At 34.5% G+C, this 8,755-nt stretch overlaps 1 pseudogene; it reads right to left on the bottom strand.

Annotated features, from left to right (window-relative positions):
• Nucleotides 1–7,470: 7,470 nt before the first annotated feature.
• Nucleotides 7,471–8,755, bottom strand: LOC128181133 (uncharacterized; annotated as a pseudogene).

The following is an 8,755-nucleotide window of genomic DNA, read 5'->3' as shown; positions in this document are numbered from 1 at the left end:
AATTTTCTGAACAGCTTAAAAATGTCAAACAACAGATCAAGTTTACACTTTTGTAGGGTCTGGTTGACATATTTTCGAGAAAATTAATTTTTTATATTCAATTTTTTGATGTTCGGGTTCGTTAAAGTGGTTTGGTGTGTATTGAATAAACGAGGAAAGTGTGTAGTCAGTAATAATATCGTACATTACTTACGTAACTTGTTTTAATGTAGTTGTCTGTAGTACTCCAGTCGTTGAACTGTTTCAATAGACTTTGTCGCCATTAAACTTCGTCGGTACATCTACCAGTAAAACGGACAAAAAAAACTACATGTCTCACAGTTTTATAGCTGCAGGTCTGTAGCTACCGGTCTGAAAAAATTCGGATGGACGACCTGGGAGCTACAGTGCCTCCCATAGTAAAAATCTGCAATTTACGGCGCACAAAAAATTGCGCTATATTTGGACTTATTAACCTTATTTGCACACAAATTCTGTGAAAACAGTTAGTACCATTTATTTTTTTAGGAAATTTACCACTGATATCATCACTTTACTTGCCTCAGACTTTTTATTAAACATGCTAACCGACCTCGGAAAACGAAGTATATTAATTTACGTCGAGATCGAGAGTCGCCATTTTCACGTGTAAACAAACTGCTCCACTTCACTTTACGGGACTGGTGATGGTGTTTAAAAGTATATCAGAGGCAAGTGAAGTGACAATATCTGTAGTGAAATGTCCGAGGAATTTTTTGGAATCAAATATTTGTACAGAATGTGTTTGGAAATAAGGTTAATCAGTCCAAAGCTAGCGCACTTTTTGTGCGCCGTAAATTGCAGATTTTTATTATGGGAGGCACTGTACCTCCCAGGTCGTCCATCCGAATTTTTTCAGACCGGGAGCTACAGACCTGCAGCTAACAGTTTTATTGACAATAAAATGCTTTCTTTGGTGATTCATTCATATAGTAATTCACCTGTAATTAATTTCCTTTGTTCTTTGACACCCTTACCTGCGCACCATACCCAAAAATCAGTCACCCATAAAATATTCATTTTAAAATTTAGCTAAGTGGGAAGACACCGCTGAAACTGACAAGAAACTGACAGGACTGAAATTGGCACGCTCTGTTTATTGATAGGTCAAAACCTACAGCGACCTAAAACACAAAAACGCGGACTGCACGAAATAACCAAGATGATGTCAGGCTCAAAGTCTCACAGGAGACGATTTGGCTGTTTCTTTAAACTAAAGTATTCATTATATAACAGTAATCCAGTGAAGGACTGCGAACGATAGCATTGTCTGACTAAAAGTCATTTTTTGAAAATTGTCAAATTTAAGTTATTTTTTTATAATAATGTAAATTTTCATTACATATAGATGATTTGGTCAAACAAAGAGAGATAACTTTGTATTTTGGGTTAAAATAGCTCATTTCATAATAAAAAATAACGGAAAAGTTTTTTAATTAAAACACCTTTACCCCCCGGGTAAAAAATTCCTTTTGAGGGGTTTTATATATTGTTTTTTACCATATTTATATCAAAGGGTTTGTTGTTTCACGGGGGAGGGGCATATGTCTTCAGACCGACATACATTCCAGAAAAAGATCTTTGCTTTGTAAATTTTCGAAAAATAATTAACAGATATGAATTAAAACGAAATTTTACTTTCATATCTAACGTAAACATGCGATCATATTCTCTATATTTAAGTTTTTATGCACATATCGGTCGCTAGATAATATTTTCCTCACTCATAGAGACCGATTTCAATGAAATTTTTTTAGACCCCCCGTATCCAAAACTTTTGTTTAAAAATTAATAATTTGACTACAAATTTTATTTTGATATAAATCAATTAGGATTTGATCATACTTTTTAGTCGATGAATTTGTTTTTGAATATCTGACAGAAATTCTGATATATTTGGATGTAAAATGTGGGCGGGAAATTGGCGTTAGCGTTGACATTTCTTTTACTAACTTTTCATTATCTATTTATTAGTAAAAAGAAATATATTGATATAAACAATAAAATGCTTTCTTTGGTGATTCATGCGGTTTATGAAGGTAGCGATCATTGCAGAAAAAAAAATACTGCAATGTCGCTACCTTCATAACCCGAATGAATCAACAAAGAAAGCATTTTATTGTTCAAATCAGTCAATAAAACTGTGAGACATGTAGTTTTTTTTTGTCCGTTTTACTGGTAGATGTACCGACGAAGTTTAATGGCGACGAAGTCTATTAAACCTAGAAAGTCAGCAGTGAAACAGTTCAACGGCTGGAGTACTACAGACAACTACATTAAAACAAGCCAGAGGACATCGCCAAGCTTATAATTCCATCTCACAGAGTTCAGGAAATGATTTCAGAAGGTTGATATCAAGGTCTCTACCACAGATAAAGCAAAGACCCACACAAACAATAGGGAAGCTCCGTGTGTACACTGAATACCGGGCCTCAGCTTTATTGACCCGTGTGCAAATAAAGTTTATCAACTAATTGTGTTCGGTTGCTATCTATGTTAATCGGTTTATTTGTATTGTTTATGTAAGTAATAAAAATGGCTGAAAAATATTGAACTCTAACTCCGATTTGGAGTTTTGTAATATCCATTGGTTTTTTTATTAAAACAATCTGATTTTATCCAACAATAGTGGTATTCGATGTTTATTAAAACCATAGTCCACATATATGTATACATGTATAATGAAATGTAATAATATGAGCAATGAATCAGAAACAAACAAATATTTACATCGGGAATAGCTCAAAATGGTTGGACATAACTTCCTCTCTGTTTTTCACCAAATCCGTACGATAGCAAATGCATTTTCCAGATCTGAAATTGATATCGATGGAAGTAATCTCTCAAAGCAGGATAGTCTCGGGTATATGGGTCATTCTCAAAATATGCAGCCTTTTGTGTCAGTGTCAATTTAAAGGGGGGAAAATAATGTTTTGGGGAATATATACAGTACCATTGGATTTTAGAAACTTAAACCTATATTGATGAACAAATTAATCGACAATTTTACTGCTTAAAGTTTAAAAAAAATATTATTTGTTATGAGATTTCAGTGAATTTATGTTGTCATTAAATTTTTCCAACGTCTTTACCCTACAATATCTTCAATAATATTGATGTTTTATTCCAAAAATCACCGTTAATTTTCAAAACAACATTCATATTTTAATTTCTGCTATGCTCCTTAACAAGTTCTCTTTTAAAAACAATGAATTTGATGAGATATATGCTTGTACAAAAAATTTTTGTCATTGGTGTTACAAGGCAAATTATATAAAAATATCTTAAAATACATCAAGTAAATAATATTGTACTACAGTTGGAATCCCCCACATCATAGTGACATTATTCCCTGCTACTAAAAAGATAAATGTATCAGTGATGACATCATCGTGATAGAAAATATGGCAGAAAATGTTAGTATACTCCGAAAAATACAATGTAAACTGTGTCAGTGGGATAACGTGCTATTTAAGGTTTTCTATTATGAAAGAACAAAAAAGTTTTTCACATAAATGATGAATGTTTATCACATTATAACATAGGCTATGTAGCTTTGTGTAGTATCTGTTCTCTTGGGTCATACTGCTACATTTACTATGGATACATCAGTGGTATAACGGTCAGTGGTGTAACCAAAAATTGTTGTTACACCACTGAAAAAACTGTTACACCACATGACATTATTTAATTATTTTACTTTTCCTTCCATTTCATTTATATTTTGAGCATTTTGAACAATTGTTATTTATCAACTTTACAAGTTAGACACTGTCACAATAAAGAAAGCTTGACTATTTAATTGCAATTGTGTTTTCTTAATCTGGAAAATGGGACCTGTTACACCATTGACATTATTTGAAACACCATTGACATTTTGTATGCTCTAATTATGTTTTACTCATTTAAATGCTTGATTAAAAGATAAAAGTAAAAACAAATTTATTCTAATAAAGAAATGAAATTATCCACATTTTATTTTTATTAAAAAATCAAACTTTTTAATGACTTATAGTGTATTATAAGATATGTTATTCCACTGACATTTCACATTCCCTATTATGTTATACTAAAATCTTTCAAATTCTTAAAGGTAACAAATGCTAGCTGAGCTTCAAGAAACATATATAAACAGAGGAAGTGAATACGAGTTGTATGCATAGATTTTGGAGAAAATTGGAGAAATTTCAATATTATTATCCAAAATGTATGATTGATATGAGCTGGTATAGTATTGACGATGTTGTTTGTGAGATTGATGAGCCAAAGAAAGTTCGAACTTGATACAAGGTAGATAATAGTGTGTGGATGCCAATAGTATGAAATATAACATCAAAGAATGAGTGATTTCGTGTAAAAAAACATCTACATGCCGTTTTTGTGTCAGTGGTGTAACACTGATTATAAGTGGTGTAACAGTGTATCTCTCTTCAGATTATGTAAGAATGAGGTACGAAAACTTTTATTTAAGATCAAATTTATCATGTTTTAAATGCAATCAAAAATAGAGATTAGTTTATTTTACAAAATTTAATGCGCTTATCTCTTATTTATTATCGCTAGGTCATTGGTGTAACTTTAAGTCAGTGGTAAAACATAATAATCAGTGGTGTAACATGTACATTTTTCTCCAAATAAATTTAACTGGCAATGATACATGTATATTTGAAAACACCAGTGCATATATAGTAATGTCTTTTTTATGCTCCATTAAAAGAAAAATCCAGTTGTGTTCTTTTTAATGCTCAAATTAAAAATTTGTTGAGTAACATCAAGACTTTGTCTCAAATGTTATGTTGGTCACTATGTAAATGTGTCAAATATTTTCTGTTATCTAATTCTGATAACTTTAAATGAAGTTTGTTGCTATAAACTTTATGTCCATCATTTTAAAAGAATTATTTTATTTTATTTAAGAATTTTTTCCTATACTATATGCCTGTTACACCACTGACCAAATTTTTACAGTTCATTACATTTTAGTCTAATTATCAGCTAAATGGTAGATTCCAATGTTTGCAAATTTTTAGATGTTATACTTCATTGTTTGTTAAATGTGTTTTTTGCAATCAAAGTAATTTTTTCAGCAATAATTTTCTCATGTTTTACATTTTTCAAAAGTCTGCATATTTTGATAATGACCCATATACATGTGTAGTGACCGGTAAATATCAGGGGTTTTAGTGAATGAATGATGTACGACCATGACCAGTCTGGATGCACAAAACCTGCATCCCCAAGCACCTGAGACCTGGACACATGCGAAAAATTGAAAAGTGGTTGTGCTTTGACTGTAAGCTGGACTGTTAACAATTCAGTGGACGTGAATATATCAAACTAAAAACTATGGCAAAACTTAACAGTGACTTTTGTTTCAGGATTGAATATTTTTTGACTATTTATTATTGACACTAACAAATGTTTAACCTAATAGTTTAACATCACTTAAAATTCTGTCGCTTTGTTTCAACCTGACAAATATGAGTAAATAAATAATCATAAAACGAAAATGAAAAAAAAAGGTTAACTAGAACATGATTCATGTATTAAAAAAATAATCTTGATTTAAAAAAAAACCCACCAGCAACACATAAACATGATAAAAGTAAACAAAATGATAAAATCAATTTTGAAGAATTTAAATTGCACAGACAATAAGGAACATAATCCTTAAAACAAATCCCCAGAATTACAAATCCTCATGTAAGAAAAGTTCATCCTGTTGTGCACAAACATTCAACACAATGTCATGGAATTTTAACAAATCACTCTTTTTCACTTTACACAATGGCATCATCTTTCTAAACTCCGACGTAAGAGAGTCTTTCACATCCACATTCACAATGGTAGCCAACGTGTTTGAAGTGATGTCACATTTTTCACTCTTGGTTCTGTTCGAAATTAAACATTTCTGTGTTCGCTCCTTTTAGTCACAAACACAGGTTCTTGTGGTAAATCATCATTCTGTGAGTCTACGAAAGTCTTGTCAAAATATTTCTTGCGCAAGTTTACTGCAAGGACCGTAATTTCCAACAGGGATGGGTCAAGCTCTTCTGAAGTAAGGGACACGTGACACACATCTTCTTTGCAGGGGTCCTTTAAGTACTTCTTTGACCGTAATTTGGCACGCCAAGCCAAAACCTGTGCACTCAAATCAGGCTTTGATCTTGCACCAGTAGATTGTTGACTCATGGTTCTGGTTTTTGCTGGGGTGCTCATCATCTGTCTTGCTTTGTTACGGATCTGACACAGTGAGAATATAATGTAAACTGCTATTGAATAAACCATGAACACTTAAGAAGAATAAGACTAAATAAATACAACAAATTATTACATACATAAATTTTTCAGGCATAGAGTTTTATTTAGGCCTTTGATTACTAATATTACAAATACACGGCCTTCAATAATTTTGAGATACATGTTCAATTAATCATCTGAACATGAAGAATTCTTGTCAAATATAATTGTCAATTGGCCAGTTCTGTGACCAGTACTTCTTGTGAAACAGTGCTTCTTGCATGTCATATTGAAAGTTCCAACATGATCAATACTTACTTCTTTAAGATGTTCTAAATTTCTGGTCACACGTAACCAATCCTCTCCTGACAGCACACCTCTTGGCATTCAGGGCTGCACGTCTTTATTTACAATCTCAGCTCTCCTGTAAAATTGTTGTAATTTATGTTTAGACTGTTTAACACCACAAATGTCTACATTAAAGGGGCATGGTCACAAGTTTGGTCATTTTTTTTTTTCAATTCTAATGTATTTAATGCTCAGTAAGGCATTTTTATTGGCAACCAAAATTTGACTGTCATTCGTTGAGTCATAAGCAAGTTACAGAGCTCACAATTTTTTGCTATAAAGTAAACAAAGTAATTGTCAGGCACAGAGTGTCTTTAAACTGCCTCCATCATTTCAATTTCCTGGTAATTGGGATGGTGCCTGGCATGAAACAATGGAGCAAAAACTTCTTTGGATGAAGCAATCCTATCTGTATCTCCCACACGTAGGCCTGTCCTGAAATTCTGTAGGGCATCCAGGTATGTCAAGGTCATGGTCCCTAAATAGATGTAGTTTGGATTTCTGGCCTCTGTCTTCATGTACTTTAGAAATCCAGCTGGGGTAATTGCGTTGTTCATCAGCATTGACTGCCGGACGTAGGGTACCATGAGTTCTTGACGATTCCCTTCATGAGCTATTTGGAGGAGTGTCCAGGTTTTATAGTGGTCGGAACACTTCTTGGCGGCACGTTGGGCGTTCTCTGATCGAAATCCCATGACTCTTGACAGCTCAGAGAAAAAAACATCATTTAACTCAACAAAAGTCTTGCACATATTCATCTCGAAGTGCCCATTACCTGGACGCAGGATGACCCAGTCAAACTCAAGAAACTCTTCCTCCTCCAGATCTAGATGCAATGATGCATGATGTTTTCTAAAATCTTCTTTAGAGTTGAAGGAGTCGGACGAGTCTGGACAAAGGTTACATCTGCATGTGTTCTTGATCACATGTTGACAAAGTCCAAAAGGTAGTCCATCACAAACCACAAACAGCCACTCCCTGTCACCCTCTCTTGAGCACTGTCGGATGCCTGCTTGTAAACCTATCTGTCTGAGGATGGCTCTCGCCGAGTTGTAGGAGTTGGGATTTACAAAGCAAGGGTCACTCAGTGACAGGACTGGAATTCTGTTTTGGCTGGCAATGGGTTTGCTGTGCTGTTCCAGGTTCTCTTGGATGATGTATTGCCCAATCCAGTGTCGATGGCAGTCATTCGCACCTCTGACATCTTTCGGTCGATTGACAAATGCTTCCTGGTTGTAAAAGTCCCAAAACCATCTGGATCTGCACTGGATGATTCAGCCTGCTTCAGATTGGTTATGCATCTTTCTTTGCCGCAAATTCTTTTTGATCTGCCATTGATGTGTCCACAGCTACTGCACACTTTAGTTGTTTCTTCGATTCTTTGCCTCTCTTCTTCAACGTCTACATTATCTTCAAACATCCCAGTGTTCTCTGTCCTTTCTGCTGTGATACTATAGTACTACAATCTGCAGGTTCTTGGCCAGGGTGTTGTAATGCTGTTTGTAGTGCACATCTGATACTTCCTGGGGCATATCTCTCACGCATCGTTTCAACTTATCGGCATCAAAATTCCAAAACTTTGGCTTCAGGTTTATCGGCGTTGCAAGCTATAGGACGGGTATTCAATCTGGCAGATAGTTGTAACTACAGATGATTGAACGTTGTTTACTTTAATTTTCCAGGAACAGCCTATTACTTGATTGTTGTCAAATTTGGCAACACAGTCATTTTCTGGATAGGGAAGAGGTTCCATGGATTGGTTCCATAGCCAGTCCTTCACAGCATGGTAATGATCATATGGCCCACTATCCCTCAAAAGGTTAACAGCCTGCTTGCTATTGGTGGCGTTGTACATAAGCAAGTTTTCCATAAAGCAAAGGGAGAGAATTGTGTTTGGAAGAAGAAGGTGCACGAAGTATTCAGCAACTTTGGCTTTCTTGTATAAGTCGGGATCTCTCCTCTTCTTGCCACTTGTAAATCCCTCTAGTAGACAACACAAACTTGGATCGAATGATTAAAAGTATGTCTCTAAATCCAATTTCTTTAAGCCTTCTGCAGTTTTGTGTTCTTGCTGCTTAGGTATTACTGTACTACTGGCTAGTCTCTGTCCAACTTCAAACACTATCTTCTGGAACTCCTCTTTCCCCAT

This window comes from Crassostrea angulata, chromosome 1 (assembly GCF_025612915.1).
Source record: "Crassostrea angulata isolate pt1a10 chromosome 1, ASM2561291v2, whole genome shotgun sequence".
In the NCBI taxonomy this organism is placed as follows: Eukaryota; Metazoa; Mollusca; class Bivalvia; order Ostreida; family Ostreidae; genus Magallana; species Magallana angulata.
The sequence above is the reverse complement of the archived record's forward strand: the minus strand, read 5'-3'. Positions and strand labels throughout refer to the sequence as shown.